Here is a 23461-nt window from a genome sequence, read left to right as displayed (position 1 = left end):
AACTTGTCCTCAACGTTTTATTATAAATAGAAGAGGTCTTCAAGTCATTTTGTACACACACTTCTCCTAAGATCTCTCTCCACTCATTTGGGTTTGGTGGCTAGAGAGATCAAGAGGGAGAAGCCCTAGATGCAGTGAAGAAAGGGTCTTCTAAGAGAGCCCTAGACGCAGAACTAAAGAGCCCTAGCCGCAGTCTTATGGGGAGATCTTTTTGCAGGTAAGAGGAGATCTATACGCTTTCAAGAGGGAGTTATATTCATAGCTCAAGGAGGAAGTCTAGCATTGTTCTAAAAGGAGATCTAACCATGCCCTAAATGTAGTCACAAAGTATGTATAGTCGCTATCTTGGAGGTGTCCTAATATCCTAAACACAGGCCTTATTCTGCAGCAACAAGAGGCCTAATCAAAAACCCTAATCTGTTGTTAATAGAGACCAATACGTAGTTTTGTGAAGCTCCTATTTTCTGTCATAAAAAGACCTTATATTCATCTCTCTTAACCGCAGTTGGAGAGGCCCTAACCAGCAGCATATGAAGGCCTAAAGCCGCAGTTAGAGGAGCTCTTATCACAACGTGTAAGGGACCCTTAGACACAGTTAGAAAAGTGAACCTAGCCACAGAAAAAAGGAGTATCTCAACAACGTGAAGGGTCACATTGCTGTAGGTGACAACATGGTATAATGCAAGGTTTTTTGGGCATGTTAGTGTTGTTCTTGAGCCTGATTTGAAGGGAAGAAGTATCCGCAAAAATGAGGAGCTAGGGACTAATTTTTAAGGGTTGTTTGGATCATTGTTTGAAGGGATCAAAGCTACAATCCACTTCTGGGCTAGGCTGCAGGCCATAGCCAGCAGTTGGAGGCCTTTTAGTAGCTGCATTCACGTTAAAATTGGTAACTAGGGCCAAACTCCATGTGGGTCATATTATTTATGGCGGATGATATTTTTCTTGGACTCCTCTCATCGAGAGGTGTAGGATTGATCTAAGGATCATCCAATTCAGATAAGTATTCATGGAGTTATGAATTTATTTGCGTTATAAGACAATTTGTCAAGGTCGGTCGGCCAGCAACCAAATAACCCACACATGTGCTCAACGTTTTAGTATAAAAGGAGGTGACTTGATAGTCATTTATACACACACTTCACTCTTGATTTCTCTCCAGTTGTTCTGGGTTTTAGTGGCAAGAAAAATATAGATGATGAAGCCCTAGACGCAGGAGGAAAGGAGGATGCCCTAACCATAGTCCTAAGGAGGATGCCATAGCTGCAGTCTTAAGGAGGATGCCCTAGCTGCATTCCTAAAGGATGTCTAACCACAGTCTGCCCTAATCCATATGCTGTTTGAGATAGCCCTCACCGCAGTTAAGAATTTCTCATACGCTGCCCTAAACCGGTTGTCCAAAGCCTAGCCGCATCTAGATTAAGGAGGCCGAGGAGATTTTGGGATAGCATGGGAGAAACCTGTGGTTGAAGGTCGAGTTGTTGAAGGTGTAGTGGATGTATTTTGAGGATTGTTCACACTTTCATGGAGGCCGAGTTATGAAAGGAGAATTACGGATTGGATGAGGGCAGAAAGAGGTGAGGTTTGACTATTTTGGAGGGTTGTTAGGGTGCCATAGAGATCTGTGGTAGGCCGCAGGCCTAGCCACTCCAAATCAAGTCTGTGTGTAGACTTGAGAGGCTGCCATATGCCCAGAACAATAACATGTGGGGGCAACACTCTACCTTGACTAGGTCGCAGTCATTTAGAGGGCTAGTCTTGCTGTGTGTTGGGTTTAGGGCAGTGGCACATGCCCTAACCGAAAGTGCAGACACAACAATGCTAATAGTGGGACATCAATCAATGCAATCATGGTGGAGCATGATAAATGGGACATCAAGGACATGGTGCTTGGTGGAGCATGTTAAATGGGACAACAAGAAATCATGGTGCAGTAGTATGAGCAGTGACAACATTGTGATAAGGGGCAACATGATGTGAAATGTTGCAGCACAATGATGGGCATCATGACAAAGTGAAGTGTAGCATGTTGTGTGCAACACTTGCTAGTATAGTACAATGATATTAAATGCTACAATGAGATGCAGCATGATGGGCATAGTGAGGTACATGATGAGGCAGCAATGGTATGTGCAGCAAGATGATAAGGTACAACAAGATATTGCAGTACTGGAAGGTGCAACATAAGTTGTAGCAGTACGATGTGTGCAACATGGTAATGAGGTCCAGCATAGTGATCATGGGTGCAACATGGTGCAACACAGTGAGGTGCAACATGATGACGAGGTGCATCACTATGCATGGTGATGGAGTCACCTAGGATAATCAGTTGAAGCAGAATGTCTTCAAATGAGTTCAATTACCTTAGCTACCTCATGTATCATCTACTTATAGATGATTTATGCTCTTATTTAGATAATTCAAAGTGTTGACTTTTGTTGTATATGAACTATCTCTCTCTCTCTCTTTGCTTAACTATTGAACAACATATAAGAATAATTGATCAAGAGTTTCCCCACATTGGGGTTTGTCCCTGGCTAGCGCCACTTCTTGTGTCCTCTTGTCTTGGATTCTATTCTGCGATTTATGTTTATGTTCTATCTGCAATTTACTATTATGTTGATTTGATTGCTAATATGGAAAAGATATTGAGACAAATATGAAAATTGAAATAAATTGCTCTAAGCATAGAACATACCTAAAATTAACATGGTATCAGAGCTGAGGTGAAGACAAAGCCCAAGCAAGAGTGAAAGAGCAATCACCGAAGACAGTTGGGAAAGGACAAAAGGATCAATGGATTTCTCATCCCTTTTCAAATTCACCAAGGGTGAAGTCGAAGCAAAGAATATTATCCAAGTGGTGCAGCGGAAGCTTCTGATGACCTACCTAAAGATCACTTTAATGGGAAGTCTAGGTCTAAGGGTGGAATGAAAGGCAGATGCCTTGTTTGTAATAAGTTCAACCATTATGCTAAGGAGTGTCCGAATGGTAGGTACACATCACTTGATGATGATAACAATCATTCTAGGTACATCTTCAACGATCGAAGGAATTCAGGTCATCAAGGAAATACCCGACTCTTAAAAGAAAGCAAGGAACCCCAGTGCTTCAAGGCACTTCATCAATTAAAAGTGTGCACTCTCTAATTTGGTAGAGATGGAAACAATCATGGGATTATACTTGGAGTCAATGCCACCTATCCCGAAAAGGGTGTAGGGAATGTCACCCCTCAATTGAATGAGGGTAACTCTATTCATTTACAAGAATCTCTTTCATGTACCTGATTGCAAGAAGAACTTGGTATCCATTTCGGCAATGGAAATCAAAGGTTTCAGGGTGGTATTCATCAATGGAAAGGTACATGTTTGAAAATAGAATTTTCAAAGATGCTTTTACTCATGGGTTCAGGGTTGGAAATTTGTATCAAGTTGCAGGAAGTCCATTGGGGACCATGTCAGTTAACACATCTCATCTATAGCACCAGAGGTCTACTTATTATGGGGCCCTACTCGATGTGAGTGAGATGGTGACAGGGATGCCTGAATTCAAGAAGAGCATGAAGGTACATGTCCGAGATGTACCGAAGGAAAATATTACAAGGGGGCCATTCCCCTCATATAGTAGGTCCACAGATTTGGAACAACCTGAGGGGTTTGATTCATGATTAGGAATTTCATGTATGCAAGTGGAAGAAAGCCCTCTATGGCTTGAAGCAAACATCTCGGGCTTGATATGAGAGGATTAATAGCTGTATGATGAAGCTGAGATTCACTAGGAGTGAAGCCAATCCAAACCATTTCTTGAAGGTTGTGGATGATAAACCTCTCATACCAGCACCTTTTGAGGATGACCTCTTTCTGATAGGTGAAAACCCTCTCATTTGCAAAAGTAAGAGGGAGTTGGATTCTAGATTTGGAATGGTGAACTGCAAGCTCGTGACTACCTCGATGGAGCTTAAATTTCAAAAGTTATGTGGTAGTGATGCCATACCAGATTTGGGAAATGCCTCTGAGTTTCATAAACTCATTCGCATTGATGTTCTTGGTGAAATTCTGTCTGGATATATGTTTTGTAGTTAGCATGTTGGGCTCATATTTGGTTGAGCCTCATTGGATTGGTGCCAAGAAACATTTTACATATCTTTAGGGCACAATCTCTCATGGATTAAGATACACTCCTAGAAATGTGAAGCTGCATGATTATTCTGATGCTGATTAGGCAGGCAGTGTGGAGGATCGCAAGAGCACTTCTGGGTGTTGGTTCTCATTGGGTTCTGCTCGATATCCTGGATGAGATGGAAGCAAAAGACAATTTCTTTGAGCACTGCTGAGATCAAATACATAGCTATGAGTATGACCTCGTGTGAAGCTGCTTGGTTATGGAAGATCTTCAGTGAGTTGTTTGTACACATGATGGATACCACCGTGATCATCTGTGTCAATCAAAGGGGGATTCGATTGTTGAGGAATCTCATATTCTATGATTTCTCCAGCATATAGACATCCGATACTACCTTATCTGGGATATGGTACATCGATGAGAAATAAGGCTCCATCGCATTGGGACTAATGTGCAAGTCGCAGACATTCTGTCGAAGCGCCGATGAAAGGTCAAATTTGTGACTTTCTAGAATGACTTGGAGTCATTGGGAGACCCTCTTATGAGGGTCCTTCATGATGCATGCACCCTGGGAGCTCCAGGGGCTTGGGGTACTTCTTGGAGCAACAAGCAACCATAGGGCGACTCACTCTCCCCTAATGGTGTGATGTGTACAGGGTGAATGGTTCAGCCTTCCCCTGTGATATCCTGTGGTGACTTATGGATAGGATGAGTGGTTCTCCTGTCGAGGCATCCTACCCATGCAGTCTGGGACTCATCGGAAGTACCTCTCATTTGGCCAATGAGTATGGAAATGGGGTTAGGGACCATAGTAGTATTATTGATGGACGCATTGTTGTATCTATTGTATTCCTTATGCTAAGATGACCTCCATCGATCTTGGATCAATTGGAACTGACTTTGGGTCAGTAAGAGTGATATAGCTCACTCCCTCTTGGAATTGATATGGGATCACTATGAGTTGTTTGAGACACTCCCTGATATTGATATGGGATCAATGAAATTGACTTCGGGTTAGTAAGAGTGATATAAATTACTCTCTTTTGGAACTAATCTGGGATCAGTAAGAGTAGTATGACACACTCTCTTCATATGGAACTGACTTCGGGTCAGTAGAGAATGGTATGAGACATTCTCGATCAATGCTTCTTCTTCATGGTTCAGCAGAGTAGAGCAGAGCACAACAGAGCAGAGCAGAGCAGAGAAGTGCAGAGCCGAGCAGTGCAGGGCACTATTGGCAGAGATAGTACAGTCTGGCATATGGATCAGTGAATGGAGTTCTCCCTAGTTGAGAGGGAGTGTTAAAATTGGAAACTAGGGCAAAACTCCATGTGGGTCATCTTATTTATGGCAGCTGATATTTTTCTTAGACTCCTCTCATCGAGAGGTGTAGGATTGATCTAAACATCATCCGATTCTGATAAATATTCATGGAGTTATGAATTTATTTGTGTTATAAGAAAATTCATCAAGGTCGGCCAACAACCAAATAACCCACACATGTGCTCAAAGTTTTAGTATAAAAGGAGGTGACTTGATAGTCATTTCTACACACACTTCACTCTTTATTTCTCTCCACTTGTTATGGGTTTTAGTGGCAAGAAAAATATAGATGATGAAGCCCTAGACATAGGAGGAAAGGAGGATGCCCTAGCCGTAGTCCTAAGGAGGATGCCCTAGCTGCAGTCCTAAAGGATGTCTAGCTGCAGTTTGTCCTAATCCATACATTGTTTGAGACAACCCTCACCGCAGTTGAGAAGTTCCCATACTCTTCCCTAACCCAGCTGTCTAAAGCGTAGACACATCTAGATTAAGGAGGCCAAGGAGATTTTGGGACATCGTGGACAGCGTGGGAGAAACCTGTGGTTGAAGGTCGAGTCGCTGAAGGTTCAGTGGATGTATTTTGAGGATTGTTCACACTTGCATGGAGGCTGAGTTAGGAAAGGAGAATTGTGGATTGATTGAGGGCAGCAAGAGGTAAGGTTTGACTGTTTGGGAGGGATGTTAGGGTGTCGCAGGCCTAGCCACTCCAAAACAGAGCTGCGTGTAGACTTGAGAGGTTGCCATATGCCCAGAACAACACCATGTGGAGGCAACACTCTACCTTGACTAGGTCGTAGTCATTTAGAGGGATAGTATTGTTGTGTGTTGGGTTGAGAGCAATGGCACATGCCCTAACCAGAAGTGTAGGCACAACATTGCTAATAGTGGGACAACAACAAATGTAATCATGGTGGAGCATGGTAAATGGGACAACAACGACATGGTGCTTGGTGGAGCATGTTAAATGGGACACAAAGCAATCATGGTGCAATAGTATGAGCAGTGACAACATTGTGATAAGGGGCAACATGATGTGAAATGTTGCAGCACAATGATGGGCATCATGACAAAGTGAAGTGTAGCATGTTGTGTGCAGCACTTGCTAATATAGTACAGTGATATTAAATGCTACAATGAGATGCAGCATGATGGGCACAGTGAGGTACAGGATGAGGTAACACTGGTAGGTGTAGCAAGATGATAAGGTACAACAAGATGTTGCAGTACCGGAAGGTGCAGCATAAGGTGCAACAGTATGATGTGTGCAACATGGTAATGGGTCCATCATAGTGACGATGGGTGCAGCATGGTGTAGGATAGTGAGGTGCAACATGATGATGAGGTGCAACACTATGCATGGTGATGGAGTCACCTAGGAGAATCAATTGAAGCAACATGTCTTAAACTGCGTTAAGCTACCTCAGCTAGATGGTGTATCATCTACTTAGATATGATCTATGCTCTTATTTAGATAAGTCAAAGTGTTGACTTCTGTTGTATATGTACTCTCTCTCTCTCTCTCTCTCTCTCTCTGTTGAACTATTGAACAACATATAAGAATAATTGATCAAGGGTTTCCCCACATTGGGGTTTGTCCTTGGCTAGTGCCACATCTTGTGTCCTCTTGTCTTGGCTTGTCTTCTACGATTTATGTTTATGTTCTATCTACAATTTACTATTATGCTGATTTGATTGCAAATTTGGAAAAGATATTGAGATAACTGTGAAAATTGAAATAAATTTCTCTAAGCATAGAACATACCTAAAATTAACAACTCAGAAGGTAAGCAGCCCTATAAGGCAGCGTATCATTGGAGGACTGTATGAAGGCTAGCCATAGTAAATAGATGAACTTTGGGGTGTGTTTAGGGTGTTGTAGCACTCAGAGGTTGTGCCCTAACCAGTGACCAGGTCTGCCATGAAATGCACCAGTCCTTGCAACATATGAAAGGTACTAGATTAGCAGCTTTGTCATGATAAGTGAAGCAGCGAAGGAACTGTATATCTTCAGTAATTGATATCAGAATTGGAACCTAATTGTGTCATTGTCACAGAGAATATCTTTGATCTCCTATTTGGCAAGTCAAGTATTCACTTCAAATCATTGTACTCTATCTCTTTCGCTCTGCTAAACTATTGAAGAATATAAGAAGAATTGATCAAAGGTTTCCCCACATTGGAGTTTGTCCCTGGCTGGTGCCACATCTTATGTCCTCTTGTCTTGGCTTGTCTTCTGTTGTTTATGTTTATGTTCTATCTACACTTTACTGTCATGCTGATGTGATTGATAATCTAAATATTGTCATTGGGCTAATATGAAAAATTGAAGTAAATTGCTCTAAGCATATAACATACCAAAACTTAACAGATATCAACCCCAATGAACAATGTACTTTTAGGCATATAACAACATGAGTTTCCAGAATTAATATACAAATTTAAGTGGATTGGTACTCACCGACTTGAGATCTTATTGTCGACATAAAAGGACAAAGTATAAATGTGTACTAGACAAAGTGATAATCTAATATGAAGCTTCCCATAAGTGTTGTTAACTGTCATTGGAATTATCTTATCATTGATTTGATTTTTACTTTGGAAAATTATGAACCTTATCTCAATTCCCATTTTGAGTCATCCAAAGTTGTACTTGATTGACTATCATGCCCAGAATCACTTGGATAGTTCACCAAATACCAGGGCTCAAGATTTGTGGTACTGTATGTAATTCCTAGTTTGCATGGAAGGAGATGGATTTTGTAGTTATGGGTAATGTTGTACATTATGCATGGTTGTCTACCCATATGCTAAATGTACTTCCTCAAGCTGAATGGTTTACACATTATGGGAAACAACATACAAATCTATGGGACAATATTGCTCACAGGAAATGAAAATTGAATGTTCCCTTTAATCTAGGCCACTAGATGTCAAATATTGACTTGACATATAAAAATGACCTCATGTAAGCAGCTGCATGGTCTTACCAAAATGGCCTCATGTAAGCACTAGCTTGGTAAATAATGACTTACACAATTTATTACTCAAGCTGGTGTCATGATGCTTGTTGCATGACTTGTGTGATTTATTAGTCAAGCTAGTGTCATGGTGCATGTTGCATGACTTGCATGGGTTTTGTTGCATGAAATGAAAGGCCCTTGCCTCATGCAATAAATTTATCCCATGGTATTTCCTATACCTATGTCCTAGTACCCTTTTTCATAGGTCCTAACCTATGGTTTTGCTAAAATTACTACACAAATGTTGGTTCCTGATATACGTAAATATATTACAGGGGAGCTTACCTCGATAGTTATTGGAAATCTGTTTGGAACAATTGGAAACAACAATATTTAGTTATATATAACAAAATTATCCTATTTAGACCAGACTTGTCACTTGTTTGCATTCCAAAAATGTACTGAAGATTAAAATACACAGTCCTGAATAGATATTGAACTCATCAAAAGGTGTACCATTGTTCTAATACAAATCTTGGCATAAATCATGTTGAAAGACCTGTGGTAAATCTATAGGCATACAAGCATCTTAGTTTAGAGTGTAAAAGGTCTTGTTGAATGCTCAATGATAGGTTATAAATATTGCTTATGTCCAGTTAAGGAAGAAACCATTAATAGTAAGAATATATGCAGTGAAGACAAATCTAATCATGTAGGTTTATACTCTATTTCAATTGAGTATATCTTTGTTTTACTATGTATTGTTATCACATTAATCCTTGCGATTTCATGTTGCTGAAAGTATCAAAGAGAAAGTATAGTGTGGAGTGTATGAATAAAGGTGGAAGGAATCAACCTAGATACTGCTAGAAACGAAGGGGTGGAGAGGGAACATGCGGTAGTTTCCAATTTCTTATGGATAATGGATTGTGTTACAACTTTTGCAGCCAATAGAGCACATTTGCAATGCCACAAATTCCACAAAGTCTTGTTATATAGAGTAATATATGTACAAATAAATTCAGACTCCCAACATATTTGACCCCTAAAGAACTTCCAAATTTCTGGAAATGGTTGGAGTTGTATTCAAGACAGATCTTTGAGCTTCCATGGGATGATTGTGCTTGTGGAGGCCTGTCTCTGAGTATTAGTCACATAGAATCACTATGTAATGGCCTATGTATCCAACATCTCTCATCAAATTGTGTGTGATTTTAAGGTTGTAATGAATAACTTAAGTTGACAGAGATGTTCTCCATGTTCAACATTTCACTTGTAAGTGATAGATGGATCAACTCTTGTATTAATTGTGCACACAAAATTTCTCTAAAGTAATAAGCAATTTAGTAGAAATTAGCAACATAGTTTATTAGCAATTAGAAATAAACTGACTACATTAAAAACTCAAAGAAACTTAAAAAAAAAGAATGGAGCAATCAATCAATCATCAAAAGATCTATTGAGAATTTCAGCAAACAAAAAGAAATCAATTGAATAGTCCTTGGGAGAGCACTAGGTAGAGTGTGTAGAAGTTCAGTCAGCACTTGCACATAATAGAATATATGCATTGGGTGTTAGCTTGTCTTTGGATAACCCAAGATCTAATGAAGGGAAGAAAAATAAAAGAAATAAAAGACCAATTGATAACGATCATGAATAATACCCCAAAGAGCATACGTAGATTCCAAAAAGGTTTCAAAGAAATTTCAAGGACTCAGAGAAAAGTGAGACAGATGAAATTTTTCTATCTCGGATAGAAGAATATTAGGATGTTGATGAAATTGGTGATACAAAACTGGTTTCAAGCATTCACAACGATGCTCAAATTAGTTTATATCTGTAGTCAGGTGAAGATAAGTTCCACATAAAAGAGCAAAGACTAACTTGGAAGAGGATGCATAAATAGTTGTTGGGGTAGTTTCAAATAGATCAGTTGGAAATTCATAGTATGGCTTACATGAGCAAATAGACAAGGAGAAGCCATTGAATAAAATGGGGAAGAATATGTCAAAAGTAGATGTTGTTGTCCTCACTGAAAGGAAAGAATTGAATGGGTTGCATGTTAACCCTAGGTTTGGTTCATGCTAGGAATTGGTTGGAGCAAAGCCATTGAAGAGAGGTGCTAAGAAGGCAGAGGATGCCAAAATCCTTGATAGGATGATAGAGTCTAATGGAATTAAAGGTAGTTCCCAACCCCTTATGTGCTTGGATGGAGATGAATGCAAGCCTGGAAATAGAAAAGCAAGGAAAGTAAAAGCTGATGCTGAAATCCTTGGTAGGGTGTCAGAGCTAAATGCTTTGCACAATAGTGATCAACCCAACTGCCAACAGATAGATGAAAGTAAGCATGGGAAAAAACAAGCGGAGGAGGATAATATTGTATCCTTAGCAACCTTGTCTTCCAAACAAGCTATTATAGCTGATAAAGTAACCACAGACACAAAACCCTCAAAGAAGCTCCCCCCTATGGCTATACCATGGGTTGCTTCTAGTTTTTCATTCTCTGTTATACATTTTCTCTCTGTTGTTAGAACAACTATGCTTTTCCCCTCTGCATAAGATATTTTAGAGGTGGTCAATCATTCTGAAAAAAGTGATGGGGAGAGAGAGAGCTCAAACCAGGAGGGTCAGTTCACATTTTCTTTTGATGGGAAGGTTGAGGATCAAAATTGTGTGTTCCTAAATTGTCACCTTGATGGCCATCCTAACATTTGTAAAACATGTATAGATCCCGGTTATCAAGAACATGAAAGACAAGCCAGCTCATCCTCTATTCCTTTCCAAGAATTTGTCAATCGAGTGCAGATGAATCCAGGGGATCCTTGTGTCCTTGAAACACAAGAGCCACTTCAGGATCTAGTTTGTGGAGAATTAACAATTTTTGCTTCAAAGACAACACCTCTAGGAGTCAAGGGTTGGAATCCCCTTGCAGTCTATGATAAACCTACCAAGAGCCTGTCATGGATTGGTCCAGTGGTATCTGGCTGCGTAAGGCACAAGTCCATGGAAGTCCAGAGTTCTCCAGAAGCATGGGGCATTTCTCAGAAGATTCTTTTAAAATTGGTGGAAGCTTTTGCAATTTGGCTGGAAAATGGGTAAGAAACTCTTCAGCAGATTGTTCTTCTGCCTCTCCCACCACTGCCATCAATGACAACATGTATAGATGAAAAGGAAATATTTCGGGACTTGAGAGCTCAGAAAAGTTCAATCACTATCACCCCAAGTTCTACTGATATGAGAGTATTTCCATAGAGAAGAAGTTCATCGATACTCTGTTCCTGATAGGGCATTCTCTTACACTGTTGTAGATGGGCATAAGGCAGTTGTTGCTCCACTGAGGAGATGTGGTGGAAAACCTACCTCAAAGGCTTGGGACCATTTTATGTTGAATCATGATAGGCCCCCTCACGTGACAATATTATCCTTTGTGAGAGATGCAGCTGCTAGATTTCATGGGAGCACCGACACAAGGGTAGATGTTTGTACACTTATCAGGGATTCTCAGTACATTGTAGAAGATGTATTAGATGCACAAGTTAATCAGGTTGTTAGTGGAGCATTAGATCACCTGCATTATGAGCACGATCCTTGTGTGCAATTTTATGGAGATAAAAAATTGTGGGTTTAATTACACTCTAAAAGAGCTGAAGAAGATTTTGAGGATGATGGGACATCTTCTACAAAGAGATGGAAAAGGCAAAAGAAGGACAATGTCGAGAATTTGGACCCTATGCCTTGTAATGATGGTACTTATCATGGCATGGATGATCAGGATGGTTATGGCTCAGGCCTTGGGCTTGATTTCTTCTCTCCTGATTATAATGGTGACTCATCATCTATATATTCTGGTGGCAAGGAAAAACTTGTGTACAATAAGAATGGTTCTTTGACTAGTCCTCATGTTCTCAAAAGTGGTTTCAATGGGTCAAATATGGATGATGGTATGGTACCATTTATAGATCTCCCTCCATCTATACATTATGTTCCTGGTAGTATGCATGAAAGTCATCCGATGGGGTGGGAGGTCCTTGGATTAAATCCATTGGGTCATGAGTCAAATCTTAAATCTCAAGAGCACATATCAAATAAGGACTTTGATAATGACACATTTAGTAGAGAGAGACCAATTGAACTCCTAAGACCAACTTGCTATGAGGATTCTAATGATTACTTCCATCCACGATGCTAAAGGAAAAGAATCTGACAATCAAATCTAATGTTTTGGCGTGGTCTCTCAATTTGACAAACAACATTCCTATGACTATTCTTGAAGTATTCCAGTTGTTGCACCTATCTACATTGTTGGGGTGAAATCCATTGGGGGAAAACACTGGTTTCGATGTATATTCTTGTTCTTCAGTACAGATAAAAGGATGAGTTTTCTTTGTATAGAGGAGTTGTCTATAGGTACGACGAAAGAAGTTTAGCGCAGAAGTATAAGTCTTAGACGTACCCATGCAACATAGTTTATTAGCAATTTAGTAGCAACTAGAATTCAAATTTCAAACTTGTCAACTTAGCTTCTTCATTTTTTCCTATCCTTTCATTTTTGTATGGATTTTTTGTTTCTTCTTTCTTTACATTTCCACAATTTATGAGTAAAATGGTTTTCATATTCCCAGGAACTCGATACTTTGCATCCTCAATAGAAATGCAAAAACCTCTCAAAACATATCCATACGACATACCTTACTGTACTAAGGAAAAGTACAAATGTTTCCGCTAATGTCACTATTCTACAATGGCTTTGTTTCCTATTGACTGGATGTGTTTTGTAGACAAAATCAATATATTTGCAACTTCTTTCCATCCATAATAGATATTAGTCACACGACAAGGAGTTTTTCCTGGAGTTTGCTGGTGAACTCAAGAGTATGTTCTAAAGGGATGAAATTAATGGCTTTTAATACTACAAAATGCTACCAACCTTTTTCCCCCAATCATGTTCAATTGGAAAAGTTATTCCAGAGGAAAAAAAATATAAATGTACTCCAGAATAAGCAAAATAGAGGCTAGGATATAAACACCAAACAACAAAGGAGGATAAAAACAATATGCTTACCGATCATCTCTATTTTTCCTTCTTGAGAATAACTTCGTTTTATATTTTGAAATTGGAAGGGACACAATCAAATCTGGGCAAAGGCCTTTGCTATGAGTTTCAATTGCCTCTCCTAACTTGACCAATGTCGAGGGCCTCTCCTAAGTAGTACAAGTACAATGTGGGAATGCAAATGCAACTCCTAGAAAATGCCAAAGCTAAATCTAGGGTAAAATGAAGCAAAGAAGAATACAATAATAGGACACCCTCATAAACTTGTAGATAAACAGATCATGTAGAAGGCTAAGTGAAGGTAATAAATATATTTCCATTCATGCAAACACATTTGTCGGCTCAAAATTGCATTTTGAGTTTGAGAAAAACAGAAATATAACACCTAAGCTGCATTTTGATGCCGATGATGAGTGTGGTAGAGATAAAGAGAGGTCTATTCCTAAGACAGATTGTGAAGTGAAAATAGTGGGATGCTGCAGTCTAACAAGTACTCATTTTGATGCAGTGTTAATGACCACCCTATTGAAGAAGACAAAGAAAAATTTCCTACAAGTTTTTTGGCCTACTCAGCTGGCTTGCTACACTTAGACAGGGATATGATACATTTCTCTTCATTTGATTCCCCCTTGAAAACAATCCAGATTTCCAAATGATTGATAGTGTGAGAAAAGGTCCTGAATGCAGAGGATGAATATTAGTAGGAGGGTAGGAAACAACTTTCTACCAATCTTGCAATCACCCGAGAAGACTTAGCACGTGATGACAGGGGTATCATGCCATGCATTTTTTCTACATTAGAAAATTGAAATTCAACCAACATATGACAAAAACTTGAGTGCATATGGAGATAGTGGACCAGACTATAGTTCATGTTTCCCTAAGAGTGATAGTAACGAGACACTCATTAATGAAGGGAAATCCTGAAGATCCCCTAAGGTTCAAAAGACCAACACTCCTATATGTGATTTTGAATATGGTAGAAACTTTGGCACCCATAATGATGTGCATCTCCAATCAGCATTACCTATTAAGTTTGAACAGAACAGTGCAAGATCCTATATTTTTTTCTTTGACAGTCATCCTACATATGACATGGACTCTGATGAGGAAGAAAAGAAGGTTGATCATATTATCAAGCCGTTTTGTGAACCATATGAGAAAAAGGTAGAAAGGTCCATTCCATTTGTTGAAGGCATCCTTATTGAAGATAAATAGTCTTGTCATATTGGAAGAACTAACCAATATCCAGGCATACAAGAGGACTTTTGCAAACCCATAATTGATTAACTACACAGTGAGTAGAATCATCTCCAGTTTTTTCTCTTATTGTTCATAGTTATAATAATTGATCTTCAAAGGAGGTTGTTCTCATAACTACAAATTATATTCGGGTAGCTTTAATTTCCCATATAAAATAGCCCCTTGTCCGCAACACTCATGATGATGGCCAACATAAAATTGTTCCTATGTATGATCCTGAAATGTTGGAACTGAAGTCTCAATATTTCCTTTGACTAGAATGACCCAAGGAGGCTAGATCTTTATAGGAATGAAGATCCAGATATGGATCTCTCTCCCAACTCAAGGTAGAGTCTCAAAGGGCCCAAAATATACCCTATACACCAAATTATTTTGTGGGTTGTTCCCTAGTATTAGAAATAAGTTAGAGTTTCTTCTATTTCCTCCTTGGATCATTTTATGCAAATTGGTTCCAAGATTGAAGCCAAGTTACAAAAAGACCATTCAATTCTTTTAGATGAAGGGAATTTTGTTCTCATTTTCTTTATACTAATTACTCAACCCAACAATTTTGGGTAGAACAAAGGAGAAACCTTTTCCATATACTCTACCCACTGTGGGAAGAAGAAATATGGCACCTATCATAGGAAGCTTTCCCATTCCAATGAGGAATGTCAAACATTTAGGCCAAAGAGCTCCAAAAGGAAAAATAATTCCTTTCTAGGCATTATTGAGAGGTTAGAGACTTAGAGGTTGATGTAAAAAATCCCAGCTACATTGATCCACACTTGATGCTAATGCCCAAATATAACCTTGCCAGCAACAAGGAAGCTCTTTGTACATAGAACTGTCAAATCAAGCACAAACTAGCATATATGGTCATTGATAATAGCAACCAAAATAACCTTTTCTTGCTTCAATTGGAAAAGGAACTTAAGTTACCAACCTAAAATCATCCCAACTCACATTAGCTTGGATGGGTAAAAGATGCACATTAGCTTGTGCTAATCAGTTGACAATAGATCAAACTATTGCTAAAAGATGGCAAGATTTTTCCCAATATCTTATATGTTCTTACAAACAAAGATGAGAAGACTTACGAAAATAAGATGATGATATCAAATGTAACTAATTGCTCCTTTTCCTTGAAGTAATATAAGTCGAATTTAAAAAATAAAAGGAATACTACAAAAGAGGAATGCCACAAATGCAGATATATTGTAGTACATAAAGTCCAAAATATAATGAAGTCAATTAATGGAGTAAATGATGGAAAAATCAATGGGATCATTGGTGGTTGTTTGTCTCCTAAACACGGGAGTTACAATTAGATGTTTACAAATACATTGTGATACATTCCCACTTGCCACTTGTCACCTAGTATTATTCTCACCTCTTCCTCCTTGCTTACAAGGAATTGTTCCCTAAATTAGCAAAATGGAAACCAGTATGCTATAGGCTAATTGGTGCTCTAAACCAGTATGCTATTAGGCTAAATAGGAATTATGCTATAAACCTATCTATGATACAACACCAAATTTCCATTATGATGCATGACTAAAACTCACCACTACATTGAAGATCCTACACTTATGATTCTATGTAACTCTGCACCTCTGATACAATGACTACAATGTGAACATACTTAAAATCTCCTTGAATGCTCTCATAGACAGAGTTTATTCAGTTAACAGAATTAATCATTCTCTAACTCCTTCCAAGCTCAAACCTCCCCTTTCAAGAGTCATTGATCACCAAAAACTATCCTACTGGTTGGGGAAGCTTAGCTTGAATATGCTCCAAGGTGTACCACTTGGTAGCTTGGTATGACTTTTATTTCATCCCAAACTAATAAAACTCTCAAGGCCTTTACCAATGTACATGAAAAGGGCCTTAGACTAGGAATATGGGCGCCATTACTATTATTTTCATAATAAGAATTAGTATGAGGGAAGGAGAAAAAGGGCTTTACTTCTAACATGAAGCTTATCATGCTCAACGGTCATGAATTTGGCATTGAAATTGGGAAGTTGCCAATGGTTTCGACAAGATTGTGGTCTCAATTTTTAATCCATTGCAAAAAAAATTGTCTTGAATGTTCTTAGGATCGATTAAGTTTGTTGATGTGAAAGTACCAATTCAATCGGTGTTCAAATTTCATACTCTATGTTTCAACAAGACCCTTAGCTTTATTTTTTACAACTTTTAGGTGATTTTAAGAGAAAATTTGAAGGATCTCAAGAGCATGCTAAAATTTCTCTGCGTCCTCCAGAAAAAAATCCTCTTTGCCAAGTTGAAATGATCAAATGTATGGAAACATGACTTTCAAGGATTTAGTTATATTTGTGGAGGATTCTGGTACGACTGTTCCTCTATTTCATCTAAGGGAAAATATTTTAAATGATTTGCAAGAGGAGAGTTTTAATGATATGGATTGTAGGTTTTCTTCTACAGCAGAAGGAATGGTGCAGTTTAAAACATCGACTTCTACATAAGCAAGTGGCTCAAGTAAATCCATAAGAAGTTGAGATTTATGAACTACAATTTCATGTTGTTCATCATGATCTTCTTATGGTTCTAGAAGCATATCCATTACTAAATACCTCTTAGACTTGAAATCAAGAATGGATTTATATTCAAGTAACCAAAAATGAGCATTGTGTAGTGGTAAATGTTGAATAAGATTGTTTAAATCTAATTGGCATGTACTTACCATCGATAGAAAATATTTCATGTCATCTTTGGAAAGCTCGGGAATGGCATGAAGGCCCTTTCGAATGCAGAGGAATGGAGCCCAACCAAAATGCCAATACTCACATGTGTTTCCTTAGCTTTCACTGCAGAAAAGACTGGACTCGCCTAAGGGATCACTGCCGCAATCTCCACTAACAACATCTCAATGCAAGGCACCCTCAACTTATCCCTCAAGCACGGGATGATCTACTCTCACTCCTGGTGTTATCACTCAGGTTGTTCCCCAAAGTTGTAAGAAAGGGAATACGACCGAGGTAACCACAGACCAATATTTTAGATACAGATTCTAGCCAATCTGCATCCAGAGAAGGCTCTCTCTTTATGATTTAGCTTTGTTTTGAAAGGTGTTAGGCTAGTTATGAAGTTCAAGGGTTTTGTTTTGGTTTTGGATGGTGAGATTCAATAGAACAGTGAGACATACTGAATAGTTCAGTCCATTGGGCATGATGGAGTCAAATGAAGTAGCTTCCTGGACTAGGTTTCTCTACAGAGGATGGTATCACAGAGCAAGGTAGTCAAACATGGAACAATTTTAAAGGATGGAATTAGATGGAATGGGATTAAATGGGTGAAGGGCAGTTAAGAATCCTTCATCATATTGACAGAGGGAAAATGGATGATTACCGTTAAGGAGCAATTAAGAATTCCTTAGCAAATACTCAATAGGAAAGAATCAGGGGAAACAGGAGCAATCAAGAATTCACTGTTTATTCTAATTCTGAGGAAAACACATAAAATAATAAAGACTGAAAACAGAGTGTAGTCAAGCAAATTCTGGATTATTCTTTTTCTTTATTATTGAGATCATGAAACATAGATGATATAATAAATGTAGAAAACTGTAAAACACAAGTTAGAAGGGACTTATTGATCCATAAGTTGATTCAAGAATTCTGTAACAAGTCCTTAGCATCAATTCCTCATCCAATAGGCCACATAACAACTGCTTCCAACAACCTTTTTTATTCCAAAATTCTATATTTCAGCAAGGTTTGAGAACATTCACCAACCCCAAATACTTCATTTGGGGGGGGGGGGGGGTATTTATACAAAAAATATCAAAATATCTTACAAAATATCTGATAGAAATAATATCTGGTGATGACTAACGCCTTTTTACAAAAGATAGAGACAAATAGTCTCGTAAATAGGGAAACAATAAATTGATGCTGCGCTGGCTATTCCATCTTTATGGGATGTACCGGAGGTAGGTTCTGCGAGTCGGTTTACAGCTGTTTTCCACTGGTACTCTGTGCTGGCTACTTCATCTTTAGTCAGATGTTTCTTTGATCCTGATCAGATATGCTTTGACCCGCTTGAGCCTCATTTATCTCTGTTTATCTTATCACGGAAAAAATAGCCTGAAATCTCCGCTTTATCCGAGAGAAATTTACAAAATCCCCAACATGTCTTCCCACCATTGTTGATTTGGCAACTTATGCCTTTGAAGTTTTCTCAGTGTTTCATCAGTTTCTGTATACCTGAAGAAATTAGGCTGGAGCTGAAACAGATGTTTTACCTCATGCTCAATATAAAATAAATTCTCCAATTTATCATAGAGAGTTTGGCCTGTGGGGGGTGCTTTTTCTCCTGAAGCACTTGTTGATGAATTAATCTGATCAACAACGTATGTGTTCAACTTATGTACATAATCTGTGTGTTTCATAAGCCGGTCATTATTTCCTAATAGACTTGGTAGCCCTTTATCCTGCAAAACTGTAAATCTTTGCATGAAAGAATTAATTTCCACTTGCATATCCTGGCATCTTTTTTCCAAATTCTGCATTAAAGTTCTCTTGGTTAGAACTCTTTTGATATCCAAAATGGTGCCTGTCCTATCTGGGATGCCGAGTTGTTCCAACTGTTCCCTGTTTCTGCTATTTAAAAAGTGTATGAGTCGGTTGGCTTGATCAGGCATTTGTCCTAATAAAGCTCTTGCTTTTTGAATTTCACCATGTGCTGCATTCACCAAGTCAATCTGCTCATAAATAGCCTGGATAGATGGCCAAACATTACTCAAGGATTGAGTGATGTTGGTCCAAAGGATTCCTTTGATTTCTGCTAGAGGCTTGTCCATAGTGAGATCCTTCTCTAATGTTCTGACTTTGTTCTGTAATGCTTTAACCTCTCTTATTTTCTCTGCCACATTTATTTTGGATTTATCATAACTCTGTTCTACTTTTGCCAATTTTTCCTTTACTTGCTTCAGCTCTGACACTTGGAGTTTCAATTCTTCCATGGCTTTTATCAACTCTTCTGTGGTCATACCTGTACTGCTGCCTGGTGCTGCTCCTGCTGATGTTGTACCTGTGATTATTGCTGCTATGGCTGGTGGGACATTTGGGGCCAATGCTGATCCAGTTGTTGAAGGGACTGCAGTTGTGACTGTAGGGATTACCTCAGGTGGCTGGGAGGTCGACTCTCCCTGCTTCTCCTTTAATTCTTTTTCAAGTGCCTGCTCTGTATCAGTTAATATTTCATTGAGTTTCATGAGCAGGTCCATCATGTCTTCCTCTGATTTTTGCTCTATAATTTCTGCAGTCTGAGGGTGCCTTGAAGGAGATAGCTTCAACTGTTTCCTCAGGGCAGCAATGTCCTCTTCCTATTTCTTGATTAGTGCCTTTAGCATCTTTGGGGTCATGTCCCAGTTCCATGATGATATCTTCCAATGATTTGATTCTATTATCTTTGTTCAGAGAAGAAGATTTTTCCCAATCTAATTGAGCTCTTATGTTGTCTAAGGAACTTTGCAACTGGTGGGCCAACATTGCTTTGTCATCCAGTGTAGAATAAACCATTTCTCCAGTCTGCTTGTGGAGCTCAATCTGGTCCATGGGGTGAATGTCTTTAGCTAGGACCTCTGAGTTTGTCCTGATGTAATCTGCTGCAGACCGGGGTTGTTGTACCTTTGGCTTAAAAGAACTCATGATCATTTTGCCTTCTTTAATGTCATAGGCAGACATTAACCTTTGCTGGTTGGAGGGGGCCATCTTCAAGTATTGATTGTACATTTGAATTCTCACAGGATCATTTTTTTTCCTTAATTTCTGTAAAAGTTCATTTGATGTCAGAGGGCTGTTTACTTTGTGGCCTGGTAGATGATACGTCAACACTGTGCTGCCTTTCTAGCTCCTACATATGTGAGCTAGTTGATGTATCTACCACTAGGGAAGTCTGTTGGCTGACTAACCTCTGACCTCTTAGGATGTCTATTGTTTCTTCAATGATTTCCTCTTCTGACAGAGGATCCAATATTTGCCTCTTTGCACCAGGTTGTTCTGCAGGTCCACTAATAGGTGTGGCCTCTTCTTTGTCTCTTTTCTTGCTTTTTTCCTCATTTAGAGGAGTTTGCAATGCTGGGATTTCTGCTGCTTTAGATTGTGCAGGAGGAATTTTTACTTGTTCCTGTTCTTTGGACCCTCCTAGCTGATCAGTCATGATTGGCTGCTCTGTAGTTTCTACCTCTTTGCCCTTTGAAGTCCCTGTGACTGATGTGTTGGTTCTTTGTGCAGGTTGCTGAGAAGTTCCAACAGAGGATGTTCCAACTCCTGACTGTTGAGGCAGCTTGAAAGATACCTGTACAAAAGAGTCCAGGTCAATGGTTTTTTCAAGATCTTTCATAACCTTTTCCATATTTTCTTGCTCACTAATTTCTTCTATTAAGGTCCCTTCTACCCATTCTTCTTGATTTGCATACTGTTCAATTTCTTGGATCCTATGATGTACATACACTGATAGCTTGTATCTTACCCTTCTGTCACTTATGAAACTACATGGGTCATATGGCACCCACTCAAAACTCTTCTTCAATCTAAGGTGGTCTTCTAAGATCTTTTCAGCATCTTTCCATGCATCCCTATCATGGATAACATAAGGGCCTAACTGGTTTTTATTCTGAGTTGAGATTTCTTCTTTACATTACAAAAGTGGGTTAAATCTGCATGGATGATCTGCCTGAAATATTCTAATGCAAATAACCTCATGGGTACATATTTAGGCAACTTAAAAGGGCAAAGTTCACACCCATACATTCTGATCTCTATGTGATTCTGGTAGAGGTACCAGTCACCTATTCTGTAGTTTTTGGACAGCTGCAAAATCTTCCTCATGTCGCCAGTGATCCTGGGAGGAGGGGCTCCTATCAACAGGGTGGAGGCTGGGTGTATAAATAAGTCAATGAATTCACTATAAGTATAAGGGCACTCATAAGTATCATGGAAGACTGAGCTCCAAAAGATCACAGACCTCCGATTTCCTTTTGAATCTAATTTCCTGATGGGAAATGGAAAGTTGTCTGGCTGATAATATAACAACAGATGGTATATAAAATATGTGTATTTGAAGACACCTTCCCTCTCCAAATTCATGAATTGAGCATGGATTTTGTTGGCAATGAAAGTGGCATAGTCATACTTGACAACAGGGGGCTGTCCTGGAGTAAAGATAGATAATAGAACCAGGGTGATATCATCCACATATTCACTGGACCTAAATCCCAAGACGGAGGATATCATGTCAAGAATGAGTTTACCAGTTTCAGTGAAAAAAGCATGCAGATAAGGAGGAGGGCCTTTAGGTTGGTGCTTTGGTGACATGAACATCTGAGCAATGTGGATTATCTCTGAGCTAGGTAATTGAGAAGCATTTTCCAGCAAAATTCCCATGGAAAGAGGAGCAAGAGGCTCAATGGAATGGAAGTGTATCATCTCATTGATGGTTTCAGCAGTTATGGAAAAAAGGACAGTTTGTGAAGGTGACATAACTGCTATGTGGACAGGGTCATAGCTGGCACAACATTGGTGTATGAGGTCTGGGAAAACATGGACTGAGGGTAGGAAGGACATGGGAAGTTTTGATTCCCATAGTCCAAAAATATCAGAATTGTTCAAATAACTATCCCTAACTTGGCAGAAGGCCTGAAGATGATTATAATCAACGGTTAAGTCCTTTATTTGAAAGTATTTGTCTGCAAGAGGTAGATAATTCAAGTCTTTGTGAGGTGCATTTACAGGCATGACATTCAGGGTTACGGGGGCTTCCATGTTTGGTTCTTGTGTTTTCAAACTGGAAGTTAGAATTGTTGTGGAAAATTGGACTGAACAGCAGGTCTAGGAGTCTTTTTGTGGGCTAAAAAGATTGCTCTTGACTTGAATTTGGTTTTCACAAGTAGAACTTTCAGTTGAAAAAGTGGAATTTACAGGGTTACCAGTAAAATTGATAAATACCTGGACTATGGAGGCAAATTAAGTGACTATAGGTCAAATGATGGAGTGCATAGCGCGCTGCTGTGGTTTGCTCGGCTGGGTGGCGGTTGAAAAAGCTGGTACAGTGGCTCCAGTCGCTTTTTTTGCATGGGAGTGTGAACAAAGAAAATCACAGTGAAAATGATATTTCGTCGTTTTTTAATGCAATTCGGTTTGGCGGGTAATTTTGGCATTTATTAAGCAGATGACGTCAGCATGATGGGACAGTTTGTCATTTAGCGGGGGGTATGGGACGGTGATGTGGTAGTGACGTTAGCGAGGGGTCAGCGGGAGGGCGGTAAGTGGTTTTGACCCACACCGCTTATGGGATTAAGTGGTTTCGGTTGGGAGGGCCGCGAGCAGCATGGGTGGTTGACATGCGTCCTGGTACGGGCGGCAATACCGCCAGTTCCCTGGACGTTAAAGTGCAGCGGCGGAGGGGGTCGCGATATGTATATTGGTCGTCCGATGGGAGGGCACCGATCGGACGGTGGGCGCTTGTTGGAGGTGACAGAGGGTTTATGCGGGGGGGGGCAGTGTTAAATAATAACAAATCATATCGGGGTTGTGTTGATTGGTTGGCCAGGTATTTTAGTTAGGTTATTAATTAACGTGGGGTTAATTAATCCCTTATGTGTGCAGGGAATGGTTATTATAAGGTTTCAAATAAACCTATAATTCCGTGTAAAACAACGATATATGGCTATAGTTTAGCTAGGGGCGGGAATAATAAAATTTTTGGGTTTTACATATATTAATATAAT

At 39.3% G+C, this 23461-nt stretch overlaps 1 pseudogene; it reads left to right on the top strand.

The window, feature by feature from the left end:
- The first annotated feature begins 10562 nt into the window (after positions 1-10562).
- LOC149206564 (uncharacterized) lies at positions 10563-21023 on the top strand (annotated as a pseudogene).
- The last annotated feature ends 2438 nt before the right edge of the window (positions 21024-23461 follow it).

The sequence above is a fragment of the Pinus tabuliformis genome, chromosome 1_2 (assembly GCF_031772625.1).
Source record: "Pinus tabuliformis cultivar Carrire ecotype Pingquan chromosome 1_2, CPIR1, whole genome shotgun sequence".
Classification (NCBI taxonomy): Eukaryota; Viridiplantae; Streptophyta; class Pinopsida; order Pinales; family Pinaceae; genus Pinus; species Pinus tabuliformis.
Note: the sequence above shows the minus strand (reverse complement) of the source record. Positions and strands in the feature narration are given on the sequence as shown.